Below are 26759 nucleotides of genomic sequence, written 5' to 3' on the forward strand. Positions count from 1 at the left end.
ATAACTGGAACTGGAGGGAACATACATGTACTTGTAACATGCGAATAGAACCGTTGGGGTCCAAGATAGGGGACATAACTGACCAGAAAAATCCATATTTCCACATTCCCTCCTTGTCCCCTACTTGCCCGTCAAGAGATATCAATCTTCATCAATCCATTGATCTGTTCATATAGCATCATTTGTTCTTCTTTCTTCTTCCGGGATCTTGAACGAAAATCTTGATGTGGAATACACGATGTGGCACACAGACCACAAATCGCTGGTCCACATTGTAGGCATAAGCAGCAACTGAATAGTATGAGAAGGCCAATACCTAGGAAGGATAGAACTCTCCATCCCCAGGCTGATAACACACTCCAAAACCACCCGGACCAAGTCCAAGTGCCTGGATTCTGGTGTATCTGGCTCACAATCTTATGAAGGCGCGTTATAGCTTTATATACAGATGGCGAATTTTCTGGTATGAATACGCAACAACTTGATCCGATGACCCTACAAGCTCCGCCCCTATCGGCCAGGATGACGTCAAGGACAAGACGATTTTGAAGTACAACAATCCGCATAGCAGACTGCTCTTCTGTTAAATTGCCTAAGGCGGAAATAGTTTCGTTCACTACTGCTTCAAGGGTTCTAGTTAATCTACGTATCAGCTTACTATTAGTAACGGTACCTATATAGGGAAAAAGACCTTTATTGAAATCTGTGTATTTTTCCCATGCTGTTTCGGTGTAATCGACTATTGGGAGATCTCTCCTTTCTCTATTGTGTACTAAATGAGTATTTCTGTGATAATCAGGAGGAGCTAGAAAAACAGGTGGCAAAAGGAATCCAATGTAGCAGGTACCATCCCAGTCTAGAGGCAAACGTACATATGCCGTCTGACCACATATAAAATAGGAATGGCGGGAAGCTCTAAATGTCGACTTGCCTTGATCACTGAATTCTATTACAATGGTGCATCTACTATGGCCCATATGTATGGAACCATTCTTTCTTACACATAATTCACCTTTTACTGGAAATACTGACATGGCGGGCAAACTTGGATTAGCTTCGGATTTGACATTCAAGATCAGGAGATTAAGCGTAAAATTACCTAATCCATATACTTCATTTTCTAGATCAGTTCCTGTTCTTTTGGGAAGTCCCTCCTTGTTGGGGTGGCAGACTTTAAGTAAAACTAAGTTCAGATTTCCCCATACCCCGTTGTCTTGATAAACTGCGGAGTTCGAATCTTGGGAATTAAGTAAACTAAACCATGCTCCACAGGAGCCGTTGTGTGTGAACGGGTATGGAAAAAGAGGTAGAATTCCTTTATAGTTCTGATAGGGAGGGAGTCGGCCACATATCCAACAATTTGTAGCATTGCTAACCTGATGGGAATGATGTAACATACTAATAAAAGTGTTATTGCGCAGCGCAAATCTGTATGACAATTCATGCGGAGGTAATTCACTAAAAGAATGTTCAGCAGTAACATTATAAACATGTCTAAAAAAAGGATAACATATGTGCAACAATATACTTGCAGTAATTATTGAAAGACTTAGGAAAAGCAAAATCAATAACGTCACTGTGCAATGACTACGCAGTGATTTACAGTATGCATGTCGTTTCAACATTTTTCGGGTTCTTTCTCTATTCAGATCTAAGGTATACATGTCAGAGACAAATTCAACCGCTTCACCTTGGAGAGGACTTAAACAATCAAATTGCCCGACTGGTTAGATCTGAGTTTTAGTTTATATTGTTCGTGACTACTTGAGTCAACCAAAGGAAGTTTTGAGTCAATGGGTGAAGACACGCGAGGTGTGGTTTTTACATCCGATGGTAGTCCATAACATTTCTTGATATGACTTGAATGTACCCAGCCTTTCCTGCCTTCGATCTTCACGGCTGTCCTTGTGGTGAGCAAGACCAGTTGCGGTGACCTCCACCTAGGATCCAGCTGAGTCTTTCGGTCAAAGTTCCTCACCAAGACCAGGTCCCCCGGAACTACGTCATGGGGTTTCACCTCAGTGTTGTCAGGAAAAGCTGCAGCTACCTGTGAACGACAAGATTGTAGTGCAGACATCAAGGAAGCCAAATAATCTGTCAGCATATTACAGTCAATATCAGTTATTTTACGTGGTATAGGCGTCCCCCACATATTTGGTGGTCTGCCAAAGATCACCTCATACGGGGATAGCCCTGTTCGAGAGTGTGCTACCATTCTCATGTAAAAGAGTGCAACTGGTAATGCTACTACCCAGTCGACACCTTTCTCCCTGCATATTTTGGACAATCTAATTTTCAGGGTCTGATTATGTCTTTCCACGAGACCTGCTGCCTCGGGGTGTCGGACACAGTGGAATTTCCACTGATAGCCTAACAAAAGTGAAACGTGTTTCATTAGTTCGGATGAGAACGGCTGGCCGTTATCTGAGTAGACAGCACGTGGTAAACCGTATCGTGGGAAGAATTCTCGAACTAACTGTTTGGCAGTAGTCGGGGCAGTGTAATCTGAAACCGGGTATGCCTCTGTCCAACGGGAAAGAGCACAGACAACTACGAGAACATATTTGAATCCTCGACATCGTTCCATCTGGATATAATCCATCTGGAGAATTTCAAAAGGGTGATCAGGAGGCTGAAATCCACCCTGCTCTACGGGAATGCTTTTTCCTGGGTTGAACTGACAACAGATCATACAGGTACGAACTTTTTGTTTGGCTGCTGCTCGTAAATGTTTGTTGAACCAAATGTGTTGAATGCTGTCTAGCATAGCTTTTTCTCCTAGATGTGCTGGACTATGGATAGTGTTAATAATGACTTGGACCATTGAATCAGGAAGGAACCACACAGATTTTTCCTTCGTCATCCATCCTTGATCCGTTTGGATCCCTCCTAATTCAGTCCATTTCCTTATTTCGTCTGGAGTAGCATGTGTCTGTATGTCAATTACATCAAGAGCGGGATCCTTAACCATCATGCAATGTGTTGGTGTCTGGACTATTGTCTTTGTCATGTCGGATGTTTGAGTTTGAGCAGTCTGTTTAGCTGTTCTGTCAGCTAGATCATTGCCTTGAGAAATGATATCAGTAACTTTCGTATGAGCTTTGCATTTCATAATCGATATTGCAGTGGGTAAATGTATTGCATCTAATAAGGCATGACTAAGGGGTCCGTGCTGAATGTGAGCACCGTGAGAAGTTAAATAACCTCTCTCTCGCCACAGCACGCCGAAGTCATGTACAACTCCGAATGCATAACGTGAATCAGTGTATATGTTGACTCTTTTATTTGTGGCTTGAATACAGGCTTGTGTCAGAGCGATGAGCTCTGCTGCTTGAGCGGACAAGGTATTTATACACTTTGTTTCAATAATTTCAGTGTCTGTTGTGACTGCATAAGCGGCCACTAACTCTCCTGTACCTGTTCTCATACATGAACCATCTACATACAACGTCAGGTCTGGATCTGACAATGGGACATCTGTCAAGTCTTGTCTGGGTTTCGTCGTTATTGTAATAACTTCAATACAGTCATGAGCTAGTGGGTCTGTTCCGTTTACAGGTAAAAGTGTGGCAGGATTCAATGTGTTACAACGTCTGATTTCTATATGTGGCTGAAACAATGTTAATTCGTAACCTGTAAGTCGCGCTATAGTCAAGTGTTGTGTTTGCGTTCGATTCACAAGAACCTCTACTGCATGTGGTACTTGTACTGTCAATGGATGTCCTAACACTATGGCATCGCTTTGTCTGATTGCTAAAGCTGTCGCTGCCACTGATTTCAGGCACGCAGGCAGAGCCTGAGCTACGGGATCTAATGTACTAGAAAAATAAGCACACGGTTTGTGTGATCCTGCTTGTTCCTGTGTGAGTACTGACAAGGCAGTACCTTCTCGTTCTGTAACAAAGAGTGTAAAATGTTTTCTGTAACATGGTGTTGCTAAAACAGGTGCTTGGCATAGAGCTTTCTTTAAGCTTTCAAAAGCTAATGTGTGTTCCTGAGTCCAAGGGAGGACAGTCGATGTGGCTGCCTCCTGTGTTGTTAATTTAATGAGTGGTTTTGCTAGAAATGCATACTGAGGGATCCACTGCCTACAATATGAAGTGAGGCCTATGAAAGCCCGCACCTCCTTTTGTGTCTTGGGTATTGGCATATTTGCAATTAGCTGGATGCGATCTGGTGTAAGCTGCCTTCCCTCCTTGGACAGCGAGTGACCAAGGTAAATAACTCGCTGGACACAGAATTGCAGCTTAGAAGGGGACACCTTGTGTCCCTTTGCGGCTAGAACTTGTAAAACCGTCAGTGATGCTTTTTCACATTCAGGTTCGCTTCGGGCGGTGATCAGCAGATCATCGACATATTGAAGCAGAGCAGTGTTGACTGGCATGTGTATACTGTCAAGTTCTCGTTTCAGTGCTTGGCTATAGATGCTGGGGCTTTCTGTAAATCCTTGAGGTGCGCGTGTGAATTTAAAGCTACGTCCATTTAAACTGAATCCGAACAAGTATTGACTTTCTGGATCTATTGGGACGCTGAAAAAGGCATTCTTGAGATCAATTACAGTAAAGAATGTTGCTTCGGAATCAATAGCTGTCAGTAATGAAGAGATGTCTGGAACTACGGGGTATTGTGGTACAATACATTTATTTAATTCGCGCAGATCAATAACCAATCGATATACTGGGGGAGCCTTTGGATCAGTTCGTTTAAGAATCGGAATTATCGGTGAATTACATATATTGGAGTCGGTCTCCACAACCACTCCTTGGCCAATAAGCTCGTCAATGATTTGCAGTAAAGCCATTACAGCATCTGGGGGTAACTTATATTGTCGCATTCGTGGTAGTACCACTCCTGCCTTTAGTGTGACTCGATATGGTGTAATGTTCATGCAACCAACATCTGTAGGGCCTTGTGCCCATAAACGTGTGGGTAAAGTCTGCAGTCGGGAATCCATATCTCGAGACACATAGTGACCTTTGAAATCACGTAAAAACAATCCTACTCCTTCCGGAGAACAACATATTATAGCTCCTAGAGCTTTCAATGTTTTTATACCTAACAAGTTTTCTGGACATGATTTAGTAAGCAATAAATCTGTAGTTCTGGTCAAGGGTCCTATCGTAAGTGGAAGAGGCTGTGATACTTCATTAACAATAGGTTTTCCTGAAAAACCAAGGGAAATATTCCGTGAGCCTGAGAGGGGTGCCCCTGGAACTTCACTACGTTTTATAGTTGTTCGACTTGCCCCTGTATCAAGTAAAAATTTTCTATCTTGGCCTAATAATTCACTATGTACATAAGGTCCTTCTTGGTCTACAGGGACCTCGATAAGGGGTAAGTCAACTTCCCTCTCTAGGCTGGTTCATGCGTATCGTTGATAATCAGGATAGTCATACTGTGCGGTCTGGTACAGCTGTCGTGTCGTGGTTTGTGTGGCAGCAGCCGGCAGCGCTGGTGCAGCTGGCACAAACTGTATAGACTGTTGTGGAGCTGGCATGGACTGTGCATGCTGCGATGCTCCTAGTTCATTCTGATCCTGTCTAGGTGGCCGTGGTCTTTCTTGTGTTTTACCTGTGGCGATATTACGCTTCAAGACTGGGCAATCGTGTATGTAATGACCTGGTTGTTTACAATAGTTGCATGTCCCTTTTACAGGTCCTGCTGAATCACCGGACTGTGTCGTACCCTTTTTATGACCTTCAGCTGGAACTGTCTGGGAGACTAGCATTTTCATTTTTGTGTCTTTCATGCGTCTTTGTTCATGTTCTTGTTCTTCTCTTATTCTATTGTAATGATACTGTAACATTTGTAACATTTGTGATGGGGTATTACCTTGCCAGGTACTCTCGAATTTTAATACTCTATTCTTCACTTGGGGCAAGGAATTTTCAACTAATTTTGTCACAAACAGATGTGGGTATGACTCGCTACTTGCTTTTATACCACTATTTATACCAAAACATTTTTCGAATCGGGCATAGAAATCACTAGTGTCTTCATCTTGCTTTTGTTTACAGGCTGAGATTGCACCCCAGTCTTCCTTTTTCGTAGTTAATAAACGTGGCAGTACCTGTACTAGTAAACCTGGTAGTGCTTTAGTTTTGTCCCCAAGCCCCGAACCTGGACCTCGGGCCTTTTCTTCATTTTCTAATGCTGTCCAATCTATCTTTTGGTCTCCTACCTCCCACTCTTTTTCCTTGAGTTTTTCATAAATGCCAGCAGGCATTAATACCTTTAATATTGTCATAATGTCGGGATAGGTATACTCTCCCATGAGTAACACGTCTTTAATTTCTCGGTGGAAACCCGCTGGGTCTTTGTCATGACTGGGTACCACTTTCTTCATTTCTAACAATTCTATTTTCGATATGGGCGTATATACATATACACGTTTAAACTGATTGTCCTCGCCCTTTATTGGGTGTACTTCTCGTAAGGGATTCTGTCTGTCCATGTAATACATCGGTCTTTCCTTGATGGGCAGTGAAACATGTTCTGGACATACAAAAAGAATGTACTGCTTTCTGGATTCTAGTATTTCCTTAATTAACTTAGTACCTGAACCTCTCCATCTATTCGTGAGTAATTCAGTCAATATATCAGGTAAAGGACCAGGATCTGAATGTTGGCTTTTATATAGTATAAGAAGTTGTTGAATCATATAAATCCCAGCTAAACGCTGTTCATCTGGGGTGAGGTTCAAAAATGTGTGTGCTACTATATCATCACCATATTTTCCGGGACTGTCAACCCAATGAACGGCTGACCTGGCTAATTCTTGTTCATCCATAGAATCGAGTAAATGATAACCCCTTCGTTCTCGCAGTAATTTGTCAGCGGCTTGGAACGAATGCTCGGGGGACCTCATATTTATTATAGGTGTTTGGAAATTCCTGTTATTATCTGGACATATCGGACGTATCGGGTCAGTAAAACATCTAGTACTATTACAAGATCTTCCTCTACCTACATAGGCTATGGTTTCTGACTGTCCCATGGACGGTCCTGATCCTTCCTCCTCCTCGTTTTGTTCAAACTGGTCTACCGCTAATCTCTCTTCGTGTAGGCGTTCTATTTCTTTACGGATCTTTCTGCACATGGCTATTATACATTTTTGCCTATCATGTCTCCCTTCTGATATATTCTGGCTCCATCTGGTAAGAGTTTGCATTATTTCCGGATCTACCCCCGGTCGGTCTTGATTTCTGATCACACAATTTATGAGGAAACGTAACAGTTCCCCCTGTACCTCCACTTTCTGATATTCCATAGCTCTGTTAATACTTTCAGAATCTCGCCCTGTTTGGACAAAATGATATATATTATCTAGATGCACAGTCATTCCTGGTAACTTCCCTAAATACACCGCGGCTCGTCTGATACGTAATGATGCCATGATCATTTCGTCCTCTTTGCCGGGCACAGGGTCATATCTACAATCTACTAGAAGTTCCTTAAGCGTGCGGGCATTTATGAGTTTGGGGGTACGTGGATGTGCTGACTCTTGAAAAGTAAGTTTATTTACTCTGGGTGGCGTAGAAAAAATGTTGGTAGCACCTCCAGTAGCCCCGTCTGGAGTATCGGGCGTGAAAGGATTCGTAGAACGCGATACAGCAACTATAGGTGTGGACACAGCTATAGAAGTAGCTGTAGGAACAGATGTGGAAACGGACGTGCTTGCCGCATTTTGTGTCAGGTTTTGTTGTTGTAGAGATACAGATACAGGATCTTGGCGTTGAACCTCCCCGGCCGACGGTCTATGTGGGGCGGGGTTAGCATACTCGGGAGCTGCGTCATCTAAATATGAGGAAAGAAAAACATCTTCTGCGGTTCTAGGATGCCCCTTAGAATGTACTTTTATTGGAAATAATGGGGGTGGCAAGTCTTTTGGTATCCCCGGAGTAGCCTTAGGTAATCCCTCGGCCAGAAGGGGATACATACCCTTCATAAGGGCATTTCTTTGTCTGTCTACTTGTTCTGATTTCACTCGTGTACCTTCTTCAATTAATAGATTTTCTCGGACTTTATTTGAATTCTCTTTACTCTTCTCTTCCTGTCTACGTGCTTTTTCTGTTCGTCTATACGATTCTTTACGCCATAATTCAATGGCGTCTTTCTGTGACTGTCTGGCTTTCCTTTTCCATAATTCTTCCTCTACTTTCACGATGCAATCTGCATCCCAGGTCCCAGCTGCGGGCCACCTCTGACTTTCTGGTAATTCCTTAGTGTAGTCTACCCATAGGTCAAGAAATAATATAGCGTCTAAGCCGTGTTTATGATACATGAAATACCCTGGAGTGTCCCTAGGAGGGATGGGAACAGCTTCTTCGAGTACCCCTTTTCTAGTTGTGATCTGTCTTAGTTTCGAAAAGAGCGGCATATTGAGAACTGGTCTGATACTTGGTCTTGAACAAACTTAATACAATAAACCACGATAATGAACAGTCATTCACACCACAATATGCAGGACGTATTAATACATTTAACATTTTAACATTTTAAACGAGCAACAATGAAGATGACGATCTAAGAAAACTTAATCACAAAACATAATTCTCGACATTAACGGAATTATCTGAATTTATATACTTGATATACTAGATATACTGCTAAACAGTACAGATACACTGCTAAAACAGTGCAGACCGGATTTGTGTACCCAAACCCGTCTGGATCGGCACAACTTATGTGCACGCCAGAACGCCTCCCCAGTAATGGTACTCACCGGGTAGCTCGGAACGGAAGGCCTCGGAACGGAACTGAACTGAACTGGACCGGACTGGACTCGACTCGAAAACTTCGGACACTTCGGGACATCGGAAACCTGGTGGGCCTCTGTATACCTCGAATCTTGCTCTCTCAGCTAGGCTCTGGTCGGGATACTTCGCACTTCTCACCGCCTCGTCTGGGTGTTGATCGCAGCCTCAGTCGCCCCCGCTTGACCGGAGGGAGATACAGGAAATCCTGCTGGTACGCGTTGTTGTCCGTCCAGCTGTGGCAGGAGACCGGGCCTGCAACGCACCGCCGGCGCGTGAGATGAGAAAGTGTCCCTATTCGGGCGCCATTCATGTGGTAAATAATTTAATTACCGGGACTTAATTTGATACAGAACATAATAAAAATAGCTCAATAAATAAGAGGCAGAATCCGTGGTATTTAGAGGTTAGGAACGGGCTTTATTCCAATGGACGATTTCGAAATCGTGGACTCCAGGTTCCATCACCACGGAGGCTCAGGAAGTGAAGTACATAATTTATTGATAAATAATTACTTTTATACAATAGGCATTACAGTGAAGCAAATGCGAGAGGCGTAACAATTGATAGTGTGGATAAAACATACATACGTAGCAAAAGTAGGTGTAACTGGGTGTGACTAAAGAACGTCATCAGATGTGATGTCATAATAGGGTGGTCCCATGAAAGAATTTCGCAATGTCAGCAGAAATACTTGGCAGAAATGCGCGCACAGCAGCATGACGTGTGATTGACGTGCGACTAGGGGGTGAAGGGGACTTGACATTTAGCTCTACATGTGGCGACAGATGTCTGGAGGGTCAAGTCAACCTAATCCCAAATCATATCTAACATCCTATGTTTAAAGAACTATGTTATCCAAAAGAGAGGTCTTTTAGAGTAGAATCTTATTCTATACTGACTATACTGACTGTTAGTGCGTGTACAAGCGTCTAAGTGTCTACACTAGATGCGAGGGCAGAAGTCTTCCATGGTAATAGGGCTATGAATTACTTGTATAAAGACAGAGAAGCCGGGCCTCTGCTCGGTAGCTGGCAGAATGTTTACTTAAACTACTAGACAGGAATGCATTGGGCCGGGAAACGGAGCAGATAATTTCGAAGGTGAAATACAGTTCTTGGCAGGCAGCAAGCTGATGTCAGGCACTGTGAGTCGCGCAGAGGATGAGACAAAGTTCATGGTCACAGATGCGAGTTCAGACTGGAGCTTTCAGAGGCAGAAAGCAGAAAAGCTTGATGACAGAATCAGGGCCTACTTGCCTGGACTGTAAAATGGCATAAGTGAACCATATAAAGCCGGTGGCCTTTCGTACTTAGGAATGGAATATCCGGCCCATTCATGGCAGATCTGAAAGAGGACATGTTAACGGTGGACGCACATGTATTTGCGTCTTCATAACTGGAACTGGAGGGAACATACATGTACTTGTAACATGCGAATAGAACCGTTGGGGTCCAAGATAGGGGACATAACTGACCAGAAAAATCCATATTTCCACATGATAATAAAGAAAAAGGCGGCTGCATAAGACAAAATATTTTCCTAGGAGCACACAACATTTAGTTAATTTGTTAGTGCAGAATTTAAGGGTTTGAAAGAGGAGAGAAAAGTGATGATGTTGTGTGGCAGCTTGTCAAAAAAATGTTGATGGAAGGATGGCCGAAGGTGAAAGGTATGAGTTCTAAGGTGCAGCCTTTCTTTAAAGTTTCTGGTGAGTAAGAAATGGAGCCCAATTTCATCTTTAAAGGAGGGAAGTGTGTATCTCTGGGCTCCATGCTAGGACATTTTTGGGAATTGGCACATGAGGGGCACCCAGGAAATTCATCTATGAAAAAACTTATCAAGGCTAATTTTTGGTGGTCTGGTATAGATGTTATGGTATACAGAATGGTGAGGGAGTATACGGTGTGTGTGTGAACAGTGACAGAATGCTTAAGACATACCCTGCTTCTCTCAAATCTGTGTCATTGATTAGTTCATTGAGGAAAAAAGTACCTTTTGATATTTCTGGCCCGTTTAATGGTTTGCCCCAGCAAGCTAGATTTGCATTGGTTATGGTTGACTATCACTCGAAGTAGCCTGATGTCAAGTTTGTTGCACATGCCATGTCTTCTGTTGTGATTGAATTCTTTAGAGAAATGTTTGCTCATGAAGGCTGTCTGGAAGTTTTGGTGACCGATAATGGTGTGAAATGGATGAGTTTCTGTCCAAGTGTTGCATAAGGCACGTCACCACATATTTATATGAGCCACAGGTGAATGGTTAGGTTGAGGGCTTCCATCATGTCCTCAAAGATGGTACCGAAGTGGCACGCAATTTAGGATGTGAGTGGAAAGGTGTACTGAGAGAAAGGCTGTGGACGTATCGCATTACTCTTCATTATGCCACTTTCAGGTTGTTGGAAGGAAGAAAACCTATTTCTAAACCGTGTCCTTGGTGAATGAAGAAGATGCTTATTGCAAAAGCTGTTTATCTTGGAAGAATGTGAGAGGGAGAAGCAGGGGAAGATAAAAGTGAGGTATGAGAAATGGAAAGTGATACAACCCACTTTTGTAGTGGGACATTGGGTGAGAATACTCAGACCTGGTTTCACTTCAAAAGTTTTGATTGATTGGCTGATTGAAAGGAGGTTCCAAGTTTGCTCATGCTCTTAAAGTGGTGAAAGTTAACTAAAAACAGTCTGGTCACCCAGGATGGCAAAGGGGGGAATGTGAGAGGAGTTGTCAAGTGCAGAGGTATAAAGGTAGATTTGTAGCTGTTGTGGGTATATATTGTAGTAGTACTTCGTTGTTCTTCACTTAGGCATAGGCTTCTTTTTGGGGGACTTTGGACTGTCTATTGAAGTTTTGTGTAAATTTCATTTGTTTTATTATTTTATTTTATGAGTAGAAATGTATTACATGTATCATTTTTTACTTGTGATTGCCTTTAATATGTATATGTTAGGGTTCCATTGTTTCCTGGGGTTTCTTGAAGGCCTCAGTGAACTGTATCATCCAGTGGGCCATCTTACATGTAGGCCCGCTGTACTGTGCTGCAGGAATGAAGAAGATTTCTACTCTTAATCTTGGTCTGGATTTTTACACGGTGCTATAGCTCTAGGTTTCAGCCTCGATAAGAAGCTCAACTCGCAGTCTCCAATCAGCACCATGGCCAGGAACGCACACTTATCAACTGCGTCTTCTCTGCGAATCCGCCACTCCATTTCAGAGCAAGATCTGAAATCTCTAGCTCATACATTGGTGCTCTTCCGAGTCAACTATCATAACTCTCTCCTAACTGGGCTTCCCAAAACCCATCTCACCCTCTGACAGAATCCTTCTTGGGTAGCACAACCAGAATTCGGAACTAAATACCTCTAAACCCTCGGACTACTACCTCGCTGGTGACCTCCAAAATGGAACTGAAAGCTCTCCTCCTTCAACAATACTTTAGCTCGCTCACTGCAGCCATTTTTGATCCATTGACTAACATGCTCACTCACCTGTCAGCACAGAACTGCAGTACCTGCCCTTCATCAGGTGCTTACAAATGTTTTCACTGCTGTATATACCTGCATATACCTACTGTACATCCCTACTGTATACCTTGCTTCCTTTTGTAATTCTTGAGCTTATGTAACCATATTTGATAATATTTGGTGATGTTTGAATCCTCTGTGACTATCCATGTAATGACATACACCTACTGTGAAGCACTCTGGGAACTTCGGGTAATGTTCATGCTCTAAAAAAAAAAAAAAAAAAAAACCTTGGGGAGCTGCAAAAAATGACAGTTGAACCTGGGGCAGCCCTGGGACTTCAAACTTGGCCTCCAGGGGTTCCAGCGCACCGGGGAAGTGCCCTTTGGTGCTATAAAAGGCCTGTCCAGCCCTGGAGGCAATGATGCATCAGTTGAGTGTGACCACTAGAATGGGAAACGTGAACCTGGGCTTCTTAAGCTGCAGGACATGCCACCTAAAGAATAGTAAGGTAATGGCAGCTGCGAAATTAAACCAAGACCAATCCTGGTGCTGCTCTCATGCAGCATGAGAGCAGCGCCCTGATTAGAGGGAGCGGCTTTACTCAGCGCTCCACATCACTCTGGAGGCCGCACTTGCTCTAACCCAGCTGTTTTATGACAGCCGGGCTAAAGATGTTTAAAGTGTGCATTTGTGGCGGGCCGTAGGAAGACAACCAAAAAGACATGCGCATAACCGCTCAAACTCCACCCTGCCGATGTCAATCCGCAGGCCTCTTCCTGTCAGGATGCTCTCTTCAGGACCGGGGATAGAAAATAAAATGGTAATGAATTACTTTACTAGGGCTCTGGGGGTAATGTAAGAGGGGCGATGCTCCTCCGCTCAAACTGCGCAGGATACATCAGAAGGGATGTCATAGGGTGGCCATCCCGCCGCCGTGGCTTGCGTGGGCACTCAAACACCCGCAAAAAAAGCCTTGTGAGGACGCCCGCAAACTGGTATTTGCCACGGAATCTTTAGGCATGAATAGAGCGAATCACAACACCTTAGTACATGTGTGACGCGCGAATAAAAGTTCATTAGAGGGGTTCACCTTCCACCGCCCCTTCCTCTGTGACCCCACAAAAGTTGGGACTGAAGACGAGCTTTACAAAATGTAGGTATAAAGATCACATTCACTGTTGTTGTAAGGCAGGTGTGGTTTCATTGTAAGGGTGGGGCCATTCTACGTTGAGTTGGTTTGTGTGTGTCTGCGCAGTAGAAATGCAGGCACTAATTAAGCAGTTTTACAATTTAGTTAACTAATTAATATTGGTGTATAGGTTAGATAGAAACGCAGAGGTGTTTTGTTTTGTTATTTTGAAGACAGGACACAACTGGTTGTTTTATTGAAATGCATCTTTCAATCCTACGAAGAAAGAGCGCGGCATTAGTAAACCCGTGGCTGGTCGAGTTTATTACTTTTGGATACTTTTAAAATCTGTTCTTCGTGACTGTTGACATTAAAGGGTCTTCTAACCTCGTCGAAGTGAAGCATTCAAAAAGGCAATGTCTCCAAAGGCCAACTTCATACGGGTTTTTTGTTTGTTTATAACACGTCTACGTCATCCTAAAGCAGCACTACATACACATGAAATGAGTGTTAGTGAGATGGCAGAAAAGAGGTGTCCACTGGATAAAACTCAAAAATAATCCATTACTAGAAGCAGGTGTAGCGGTAACGTGCACAGTAACTACAGTTGGATTGCGCTGCACCGCCCTCTTGTGGTTTATAACAGAATCTCAAGCAAAGCCTTGATCAAAAGATGTCTTTCGCGAGTTGACTGTTTCTATACAAGCATTGGTTCTCTCTCGCTCTCTTTCTCCGTGATTTCATTTTCTAAGTTCTTTACATGTTCTTTCGCCCGATGACTCTCTCTCTCAAGCATTTTTCTCTCTCTCTGTTTGTTCGCGCTATCTCCTTTGCTGTCTTTTTATCTCACACTCTTTCTCTCGTCTAGTGGTCGAAGTGGGCGGGATCGGCAGTGCAGAGTGTGCCCCTACTTCTTTAATTCAATTCATTCCGTTCCCCTACTTTTTTTCTTTTAAACATACATCCCAGGACAGTAGAAATAGCCAAGGCCTACAGATAACCGTTCGGGAGGACGGGTGGCAGAGAAGGAAAAGGACTCTGTCCTTTCCTTCTTGCCCAGAGAAGACAAGGACAGTGTCCACTTCTCCTCTGCCATGCAACTGCCCCAACCTCTCTCTTTCTTCCTCTTATTCCCTCTCTTTCTATCTCCTCCTCAATTACTGAAAACGGTGACTTCAAGCAACGGTTTTCACCCTCTCTTTCCGTCTTTCGTTTATTTGTTCCCATGTGAAATGGATCCAAGAAAGAAAAACACTTTTGCTAGAAATGTCGTCATTTTTTTACATTTTCTATTCCAAAGTGCAGCCCCGGGAATAAAAGGTTCAAAGGATGAAACATAAATTAATAACTAAATAAAGTAAGACAAAGTGGTAGCAAAGTGGCCAGATTGATTTTATTCACACCCAAACACATCAGCGTCACTTTACAGAGTTTGCCAGTGAAGAGCTACTTTTGTTTTCTTGTCTTTCTCTGAACAGCATTGTTTTCACTGTGTGGGGAAGTGCACCATTCCTGGATGTACTGCAATACCTGCTTGACAGGTTGATAGGAAAACAAAATGCATACCGCGGCTCTGAATTCACGAATGAGGTCCTTTTAAACCACACTGATTACGTTTTTTAAGGATATACGCAATGGATATTGAAACGGGTCACTTCAAGGCCCTGTAGTCATGTCCTTAACTTTTCAGGCAAAAGCACTAACTGATTTATGAATAGTGCTTGTAAAAGTGTTAAGGCAACCATGTTGTTCCTTCTTACATTTCACATGCTTTACTTAACTTGCATTCCCTATGAGTGTTTGCTTTTTCCAGTATGTTGTTACTTTTTTTTTAGGCAGCATATTGCTCGTGTTTAGTGCGTAATTTGAATTGAGTTGCATCCAGGTGTTTTAGTGTGGCACAATTGGGTTGTAGTTGAAGGCAGTGCGAGTGGGGCAGTGTCGTGTTCAGTGGGGGAGAGGATGTGGCACTTGGTCAGAGCTGCTGCATTTGGAACTGTGGAACCCGGTGCAACCTTCATGATGAGTCCCCCAGACCATTCTCCTGAGGGAGCACATTCCCATGCTAGACCTTAGAAGCCCTGGTGTCTTAGCACCAGCAGGTGGACCCTAGCGGCGGCATGTTTGAGTTAACCTTGAAGGCCTTTCCACCCCAGTCCATACTGAAGTTCACCTCCAGTCTTGGGGCAGGCTTATGAAGCAGCATACCCAAGAACAACAGTGACTCTGTCACTGAGGTCACAGGACCCTTGAGAAGGGCCATCTCTAGGGTGGTGCAACCGATGTGACCGCACTGGGTGCTGATTTTGAGTGGGTGTGTCAGCATCAATAAAAATGTAATGATAACTCCGTTGATCAATGTTTTGCCTAGAGAGAGATCATAATTTTGTCTAGTGGAAGTTTTGACTCATAGAAAGGTAGCGCAGATGGGTTAATGCACCTGCTGCAAAGAATATGTACCATGCAGATCACAAAGTGCACCTAATGTAAATAGGTCAGGGGGTTGCTGCTTTCGTCAGAGAGATCCTTTTGTTACTTGCAGTTTATAAGTTAAAATCCTGCCATAGAACAGTGAGCTATTACCTGTCATCTAAGAGCTGCATGCAAACTGCAAGGAATAAATTAGGATGTTATTGTTTATTACTCCAGTCCTATCCTAATGTTGCAAAAAGTGTTCATTTGGATAGAAAACAGTTCTGATTATTAAAGAGAACTCCCAACCATGGTATTTTGTTTTAAATTCTGAGTTTGTGTTTCTCCAGCTGAATCACTATTAAACTATAGTGCCTTCTAGTATGGTTGTCCTGTGACTCCTACACCGTGTAGTCCTTAGTCTGATGTAACATTTTCTTTACAGTGATTTACACATGTATGATTGATTGGCTCTGTGTAATGTGTAATGTAAAGTGTTCTGACACCCTGAACTGGTATGAGTGGCACTGTAAATCAAATTAAATCCATCTGAGAGAAAGTGTGGTTATGGAGACTTAAGAGACACAGTTAAAGGGTGGTAGTGAGGGAATCCGTGGCGGAGGTGGTCATTGGGTGGCACCAACAAACATTATTACACAGGAAGCCACCAGCGCTAAAGCCAGCCCTGCCCTTGAGGACACTCCGCCTCACCCATTGGTACCTCCATTGGCCCTGTTTCAGCAGTAGTAGCTGCAGCTCACCATCAGCAATGCAGGATTTGCACGCACACCACACACCAAACTAAGTTTGCAAACTTCACAGTGTCTCTGCTACATGCACAAGAACTTTTAACATGTGCTGCCTGCTTTGGGGGCACTGGAATTATGCAGCAAAGGAGGATAAAATAATGCCTCAGTGTTGATTAAATTATGCAGCAAAAAAAGGCTGCAGCGTAATGCAGTATATTTTCTGATACTTTATTTGTTTTACATTTTTACACATGCTAAGAGTCTCTGGAAAGATTTTGCCTTATAAGTACTAGTGCACCATACAAATGCAGCAGTGAGAAAGGTGATCAGTCAACCTTCGCAAATGGCTGTCCACTTCACAGCAACACTAGTCACATTTTTCAGTAATCTTAGATCCGTTTGAGCTACACAAAATTTATTAGTTAAAATTATCAGATTATGTAGCAGATGTAGTATTATGTGGCAAATATGCAGAGCCATAATTATTTAGAAAACATTTGCAAACTAGGATATTTTGCCATTCATGCTTGAACTGCTCTTGTGGAAGAAGGGAGCAGAAGTGCTGATGACAAAAACTCCATGTCTCGGAGCCAAATGGCTTGCGCTTCCACTTTTAAGAGTATTTGGGACATTCTGTGATTTGAAACATATCCCAGTTTGTGAATGTATTTTAATGTAAATAACTCCTATTAAACCTTAAGTAATCATGTGTATCCATTGGTTGAATTAAATAACATAACAAGCTGTAACTGGTCAGTGAAATGCTGAACTAAAAGTACAAGGTTCCCACCCAATTTGTCTACATAATATCTACCACACTCCTGGAGATCCTCATCTCTTCGTTGATGAATTATCTGACCTTCTGACACAATCCTCAATATCCAACTCTAAAAGTCTCTTCCTTGGAGATCTCAACCTCCACTGGAACGATACTGATGATCCCACAATCACCCTCCTCACCAATCTCCATGAGATTAACGACCTCAAACAACTATGACTGTCCCCAACCCACACCAAAGGAGTCATTCCGGACACTATTATTACCAATAAGGACTTGGCCTTCCTGACCAATATTGTCCTCATCGACTGGTCTGACCACCACCTCATACTATTCACCATTGCTTTTACAGCACCCCACCCCCCTCTCCCACTAAAATCAGTAAACCTAGGAAATGGACAAGAAATCTTAATCCTATCCCCCATGGTGAACTTGAGTCTAAACTTCAAGCTCAACTTCTTCTCATCCCTCCCTCACAAAACACAAATGAGCTAACTGAACACTTTAATAAAGCTGACATCGATGCCTTAGACCAAATGGCCCGCCTAAAATAAAAAATCAAAGAAATATCCCTTCCAAATCATGGTTTAACTCGGAGCTCAACAACAAAAGACGCTCACTTAGACTGATGGAAAGAACATGGAGACAGCATCCCTATCCCTCACATCTTGCACACCTCAGATTAGCTAGATAAACATACAAGAAACACATTTTTAACGAAAGGCATCCTTATTCCGGACACAACTTGATCGGGCCAAAAATAGACCCAGACAACTGCTAAACATCATTCGTAACCAAACATCTTCCGCACCTCCAAATCCGGTGGCCTCAACTGCTAGATGTGAAGAAATTGCCCACTTCTTCTCGGAAAAAATCTCCAAAATAGAGCAATCCTTCCTTTCAACTCAGATCCCAACCAACTCACAACACACTCCTGACATTACCTCAAAAACTCATACCGCATTCCCCACACCACCGATCCCACCCCACTCTTGCCTACTACTTCACCTCACCTTAACTACTCCTCACACACACCAACTACGATACCTCCCCTAAACTACTTCCCACGCTTACCCACAACCACACCTCCTGAAACCAACCACCCTTACTCTCAACTAAAAATCAATGCCTCCTGGCATAATTTCCACCCTGTAACTGAGCGCGAAGTTTTTAACATCATTGTTAAACTAAAACCGTCTTCCCATACTAAAGATCCCCTCACTTCTAACCTTGTCCAAGACCTAAAGCACATCATTGCCCCATCTTGGACCACAATCATCAACACCTCCCTTTCCACAGGATGTGTCCCTATCTCCCTTCAACGTGGCCAAATCACTCCCATTATTAAAAACCCTAAGGCTGACCACAATGACCTAAACAATCTCCACCCCATCTCTAACCTCCCCCTTCTTTCCAAAGCCCTTGAAAAATGATCCTGCTCCAATTAGATAAACACATTGAAAATTTTAACTTACTGGACCCCCTACAATCAGGCTTCAGGAAAGGTTGCAGTACCAAAACTGCCATGCTTAACATTGTTGATGACATCCACCACTCCCTCGACAATGGCGAGACCTGCCTACTTATCCTCCTTGATATCTCCGCAGCGTTTGATACAGTTAACCACTCTGCCCTTCTTAATGTTCTCAGAGATAGCTTTGGCCTCTATGGTACTGCCCACAAATGGTTTGTCTCCTATCTCCAACACCGAACACAGTGAATCAAAATTCACAACTGCTTATCAAACCCCACTCCGGTCTCCCTAGGATTCCCCCAGGGATCAATTATGTTATGAGTCCGCCACCTGCAAGAAAAACACCTCAATAGTGGAATTTGATTTCTACATGGGACACTATTACCTTTCCTCTATGCGAACAACAGAATGTTGTTTGTTCGTGACCCTGCATCCAATTTACCTCCCCATGTGTGCGAGGTGCAGCGATTCGGTGTTTTCTCTGGTCTGCATATTAAGTGGGGTAAATCCGAGTTATTTCCACTCACGATGCCATTATACCATGTGACCTTAATTCCCCCCTGCAGTGGTGCGGTCTCAGCCAGATATTTGGGCAATCATATCCACAGGGAGCATTGACAGGTGATCTGTCGCTATTATGGGCCTGCTTTAGAGAAACTTGAAACACAGGTGGAAAAATGGATTAGGCTCCTGTTGGGCCTATAGCAATCATTAAAATAGTTGTGTTGCCTCACTTTCTTTATCTTTTTTTAAATATTCCCATTGCCATAACTAACAGTTTGTTTTACCTCCCTGCATGGGTGCCTCATTGAGCTTATATAGGCCGGCTCACGGCCTCACATCCGCTGGGAAGTCCTCACACTCCCCTATGACTGTGGTGGATTTGCAGCCCCTGACCTCCATCTTCACTTTTATGTATCTCAAGGACATTACGCTAACTACTGATATCGCCCAGATGCCCGGTTGCCATTCCTTAAACTTGAAAGAGCACAACTACTGTATCTCCTACATGCTACCATATTGCCCCAAGTTCTCCCATGCGACCCCAATACAATACAGACACTAGCCGCTACTAGTTGGACATGGTTTAAACTTTTGTGCCATCTTGGTGGGGATGCTCTTTATTCCCTGAATATCCCACTTATAAACAACCCTTGGCTCCCACTCACTCTTGAATAACGAGCAGAGCATGCTCTCGGTGCACATGAACTGCGGGTGACCTGCTTATAGATGGTGTGCTCAAGCCCAGCTCCACAATGGCTAAGGCAGAACAATCGTCGACTATGGATATATTTATATTCCATCAATTAGACTGCACATAATGGCCGTGCTACCTTCCTACCCGACTGAACCCAAATATTTCTCACCCTCACATTAATGATGGCTTTTCCAGATAATAGCCACCTGGTCTCAAAATTAAATCATATTTCCTTACAATTAAAGTCTGTCAGAGTAGAGAGAGCCGGGGCTGTGTGGGAAGGTGACCTGGTACCCCTATTTTGGATAAGATTAGGTATTACTGCTGTACGCAGACTAAACTTGTTTCAGGCTATCACTGGCATAAGATATTAAATTCTAAATATCTCCACAGAGCCTCGACTACCCCCGACGCACTGGCGAAATTCGACCCTACTAGATCCCACATGTGCCTGAAAAGTCAGGCAGACCATGCAGACTTCCCCCACTTGACATGGACTTGTGTGATGATAGCATCCTTTTGGATGGACATTTTTTCCACTATATCTCTTATGATTGAGTGACAACTTTCTGCTGACCCTCTCATGGATTTATTGGGGTTTATTAAACCATTGCCACTGGGACTACATCATTTTACTGCTATTGCTCTACCTTTAGCTAAAATACAAAAATCACTTCATTGGGCAACCCACACTGATCAAGCGGGATACCAACCTCAGGTACTCAACTACCATATACTTACCTGGGCCCATTAACACACACTCATTCATATAGGCTAGTAGATACCGCTGGGGTCAATTTATTGTGCTAATACCTGTAAGATGAATTTATGTAAACATTTCTTACCAAACCTCTTGATCCAATATATTTTCCTCTGGTAAATGGACCATTTAGTTAACTAAATAGATGAAAAATTACATAAAATAAACCTTAATAAAATAACCACAGACTCTGGAGAGTTTTATATGTTTATCTAGTAAATTCATGTGAGCCAAATCCCAAAATACAATTAGAAAACTGTCTTTGACAAGCAGAGGAAGAGAAAGTAATTCAATTAGAATAATCGTTAAACACAGTTATTACGATGACAGAACCTGAATAGGGAGGGATAGAGAGAGCAGTACAATGACATACTACACAGAATTATAGTTACCTAGAATGGTGTGGAAACCAACCCCTTGGCCAAGGAATTGGAAAGGGTCCCCTGGGACAGGTCAGGTGACAAAGGCTCAGGACAGGATTCAGGACAGGATAGATGACCTCTTCTAGGTACGATGCCTGCGTCGCACCCCTCTCTGACACTATCTTTCTCCTCGATTCTTCCGCGATCCTCTTCTATTATGGGCCCCCTCGATTCTTCCACGCTTTTCTTCTAATTAATTGGCTCAAAAGTTCTAAGTCTGGAATTTGATCTTCTTCAATATTTTCTTAACTCTCGGACAGCATTTTGGTCTCTTACCAATTTCCGTCTTGCTGTGGTAAACTAAACTAACTAACCTACCTCTATTATACCTTTCTAATGACATGTACCACCCCTAAATGTTTCGAATTTATAAAACTCCTAACTCTGATTGGACAGGGAAAGGGGAGATGATCATCACACCATGCTAAGTTTAATATTTTTCTTTAAGCTCATTGGTCTATGTTCCCGCCCCTTAATTTACTTTCCCATGCTTTATTTCCCACCCGTATTCACAAGTTAATCAATACAATGTATGCAATTTTGTGTAAAATCCTTTCCGGTTTACAGGACATCACGCTGGTTCCCAGGGTATGTTGCTTTTTTCTTTTGAATGACATTCAAGGCTTTGCATCGCGGCTCCTGGGTTGTTATAACTGCGCTTGTGAAATAGTCACATGGTACACAAGCTTCAGTTCCACTCGGAGGCCCAAATACGAACTAATAGAGAGGTCAAAGAAAAAGAATATTAAAATCAAAAATAAATGATTTCACTGTATACCACCTATCTCTACTCTACTCCCATTTACTTATATAAATCTTTCGCATTAGCATTTTATTAAATTTGCAGGGTTTAGTTTCAGCTTAAGCATGCGCATTAACATGTGAGTCCCAAGCGGCCATTTTGAAAGTGATTGCGCAGCTGTAAAGTTTTCCCTCCAAAGCATAGGTACGTGTCAGGGCTCACCTTCAGCTTCTCGCTGGTTGCCGTTGTCTTGCACAGGAACAGAAGCTGCTAGCTTCCCGACTCCCACTACTAATCACTCAGCCCCAAGGAATGTCTTTGGCTCTAACTGATCAGCAAGGGGGAAGGGGGAATTGGATAAAATAACAAACGAGAGAAGAGACTGGTTCTGGACCTTCTGGTTTTCCTATCTGGAATTCTTCTTCAGCTATCTCTCTGCTACTGAAGATTCCTGAGGTAACTAAGCACACAACATTATATTATTATTATTCCTCCTCTACTCTATTCTGTCTCTTTTCCTCTCTTCTCTAATGATGTTTCCTACCTACCCAGTATCCTGAACTCTGTGCCTCTCTTCTTGTTCAACTCTGCCTTTTTCTTCTTTCTTGTTATTGATGTCTCTAATTATCTGTAAAACATATATTCGTTAATTATACCTATTTATCTTGAAGTCTTAATATCTTCTAACTTTCTCTTTTGACCTACCATCAATCTTTCTTCTCGTGGTTTCTCTTCTTTCTTGTCTTGCTTATAGCTATACTATTAACTGTTGTCTTCTAGATGATTCTTTGTGCCTTAACTTCTCCAGTTGCTTCCTCTCCTATGGCTTCTGCGAATTGTTATGGCTCAGGTAAGTCTTACTCCTTACTTTCTTAGTTGACTGTTCTTATTGTCTTTAATATTTTCTCCCTTAGTAACCTCTTCAGTAAATACTACTATATACTTCAATATTCTTCTTTTCTTTTCAGGACTCGGTATGCTTATCTCTGGTGTTCCTGGTAAGTCTTTACTTATTGCGTCACCCAACACTACTTATCATCTCTATGTGGCCTGAGATAATCTATCAATAATTCACTTAGCTTTCTGCTGTCTTCTCTTCAGGTGCTGCAGAAGTCGTATCTTGTTTTCTTGGAGCGACGAGGAAAACTCCAAACTCTACTCTCAGTAAGTTGCCTCTACGGACTCTGCGGCTTTTTTTTTGTTCTCTTCGGTAAGTATCGACACAACTCTCTTGCGTCCCTCTGGAAAACTTCTTTGACAAGGTATTCTCTTCAGAACTGGGAACTCTCTCGAACACGTCTTCTCTGAGGAAAAATCTTGGTGAAGTGCGCACTACCTCAGGCGCGCGCGCGTCACATCGTCTCCCTCTAGATCTGCCAGCAACTAGACCGCCGACCCCAGCGTCTGCGCGGCCATCTTGGAAATGCGGGCATGCCACAAACTCGACCATTGAAACCCATTCAAGACTGAAGCGCCCATAGAACTCAATTCCTTGCGCTTCGCTTTGGAACTCACATTAGGGATCCTGACAGTACCCCCCACCAAGGATGGTCCTTCCACTCTGGGCTTGGTTGGATTGCGCTGATAAAAAAGTCTTATTAGCCTAGGAGCATGAACATCTGAATCTGATTCCCAAGACCGCTCCTCTGGACCGTAGCCTTTCCAATCTACCAAATAGTACAGTTTACCTCTGACTAATTTTGAGTCCAGAATTTCTTTCACCTCAAATTCTACTCCTGTATCTAGCTGAACTGGTTTTGGAATTGGTTCTTTTCTTAAATCAGAAACTGCCTTCTTCAAAAGGGAAACGTGAAACACTGGGTGAATTTTGAATTTGGGAGGGTAAGGTCAATTTATAGGTCACTGGACCAATCTGCTCTGCAATTGGGTAAGGGCCGATAAATCGTGGCTGAAATTTTCGGTTCCCTTTTAACCTTAAATTTTTTGTATTCAACCAGACTTTATCTCCAATTCCTAGTGGAGGGGGTTTCTTTCTTTTCTTATCTGCGTATTTCTTATACTTTTCCTTAGCCTGCACTAGATTCTTTGATGCTTCTTCATGCACTGACTTTAAATGAGCTACCAAATCCTTGGCTGCTGGGACTGTGAGCTCCACATCTTGTACTGCGGAATTTGGATGTCTACCATAGTTTAAGTAGAACGGGGAATATCCAGTGGACACATTCTTCGCGTTATTATGAGCGAATTCTGCTGTCCACAAGTAGTCCGGCCATTCTCCCTCCTGTTTCAGCAAGAACAATCGTAAATATTGTTCCAATTCCTGGTTCACCCTTTCCGTTTGTCCATCCGTCTCCGGATGGAAACTGGTGGAAAAACGAGTTTCTACTCCTAACCCTTTCATAAAAGCCTTCCAGAAATGTGAAACAAATTGGGTTCCCCGGTCTGATATTACGATCTTGGGTATTCCATGTAATCTGACAATCTGTGTACTAAAATGTCTTGCTAACTGTTTTGCTGTAGGGATTCCCTTTAAGGCCAAGAAGTGTGTCATTTTCGTGTATGCATCTACTATTACTAGTATTGTATTTGTCCCTTGACAGGATGGTAAGTCTGTAATTAAGTCTAGGGTGATTGTATGCCAAGGATGAGGAGGAATGGGAAGGGGTTGCAACAGCCCTTGTGGAGCGTGCCGTTCTGATTTTCCCTGAGCGCATATCTCACAAGTCTTTACATATTGTTCTATGTCTTTACTCATCTGTGGCCACCAATATTTTCTTTTAATTAGATTGGCTGTCTTGAACTCTCCCTTGTGGCCAGCCAACAGATGATCATGGCATTCCTGCAAGGCTTGCTTCTGCAATGCTGTAGTCGGCAAGTACAATGCACCTTCTTTAAATGGTAATTCATCGCAAACTTCTCTTCCAGGTTCTAGTTGCGCCCATCTCTGCATTTCTTCTGGGGTTAGAGCTTGGATTACCTTTTCCTTAAAGTTCAATATATCAGTGGCGCCTATAATCTTGGTTTCAGGTATGATCACTTGAGCGCTTAGTGGCTTTTTTCTTCTCCGGTTCCCAACCTGGACAAAGCATCCGCCTTTCCATTCTGTGCCCCCGGCCGATAGGTTATCACAAAATCGTAATCGGCAAAGTACAGAGACCAACGGAATTGGCGAGGTGTCAAGGTTCTGGCTGACTTCAGGAATTTTAAGTTCCGATGGTCCGTGTAGACTGTTACCACGTGGTGGGCCCCCATTAGATAATGTCTCCACTCCTTGAAGGCGTCTTTTATCGCCAGCAACTCTTTTTCCGTAATCGTATAATTGATTTCTGCTGGTGTCAACTTCCTGGACCGATAAGCCACCGGGTGTAACTGGCCCGTTTCCTTATTCCTTTGAGATAGAACACCACCAATCGCAAGGTCCGAAGCATCTGTCTCGACATAAAAGGGCTCCATCGGATCGGCATGAAGGAGGATTGGCGCAGTGGTGAACTCTATCTTCAAATCTTTAAAGGCTTGCTCTGCTTCCTCCGACCATTCGAATCGTGTTCCCTTCTTCAGTAGTCGCGTCAAAGGTAGTATTCGTCGGGAAAATTCTCCAATAAATCTCCGATAGAAATTTGCGAACCCAATAAACGCTTGGACTTCTTTCACACAAGTGGGCGACTTCCATTCTTGTACGGCCTGAATCTTTCGTTTGTCCATATGAATGCCTGCTGGCGAGATTACAAAGCCCAAGAACTCTACCTGTGGAACTCCAAAAGCACATTTCTCCAACTTGACAAATAGTTTGTTCTCTCGCAGTTTCTGCAAAACTCCTCGAACCTGTGTTTGATGCTCCTGCGTATTCGTTGAGTAGATTAGTATATCGTCAATATACACAATTACACATTGATCAATGAATTCACTGAGCACATCATTTATGAAGTGTTGGAACGCTGCAGGCGCATTACACAACCCATAGGGCATCACCTGGTATTCAAATAGCCCCAAGCGTGTTCTGAAGGCCGTCTTCCACTCGTCTCCCTCTCTAACTCGAATAAGGTGATAAGCTCCCCTTAAATCCAACTTCGTGAACATCTGTGCTCCTTTGATCTGGTCCAACAGGACGGAGATAAGGGGAAGAGGATACCTGTTCTTCTTTGTTATTCGATTTATGGCTCTATAATCAATGCACGTTCTCAACTCGCCCTGCTCCTTCTTAGGCACAAAAAATAGTGGCGAGGACACCGGCGATTGGGAAGGACGTATAAATCCATTGGCCAGATACTTGTCGATATACTCCTTTAGGTGATGATTCTCTTGTTCCGTCAAGGCGTACACTCGACTGCAAGGCAAATTTGCCCCTGGCTCCAAGTCTATTTTGCAGTCGTAAACACGATGAGGCGGCAGTTGCTCTGCTTCCTGTTCGTTGAAAACGTCCTCGAAATCTTTATATTCTTGTGGAATTGTTTGAGTATTTATTACGCACACAGAGACTTCCGCTGAACATAAGGCATGAGCCGGGTTCTGTTTACTCGTTGCCTCGTAGGCCCCAAAACAGTTCTCTCTACAATATGCCAAGTTCATTTCAATTGTTCTGTTGCTCCAATTGATTGAAGGATTGTGCTCTGTGAGCCAAGGAAGCCCCAATATAAGTTGAAATTGTGGGGCATCAATTAAGTTAAAGTGCATAGCTTCTCTATGTCCATCTTCTTGAATCAGCTCTATCAACTCTGTGTGACTCGTGATTGGCCCTGAGGATAGATTGGTACCATCGATTGCTCGAACTGGTTCACTTTTAGCCTTGGCAATTGCTTGCAGCCCAATCTTAGTCGCGAATTTCTGATCGCAGAAATTACCCGTGGCTCCTGAGTCCACCATCACAGTCACTCCTTTCATTATTTTTTCACGAAAACGGATTGTCAAAGATAAAATC

This window comes from Triturus cristatus, chromosome 3_1, assembly GCF_964204655.1.
Source record: "Triturus cristatus chromosome 3_1, aTriCri1.1, whole genome shotgun sequence".
Classification (NCBI taxonomy): domain Eukaryota; kingdom Metazoa; phylum Chordata; class Amphibia; order Caudata; family Salamandridae; genus Triturus; species Triturus cristatus.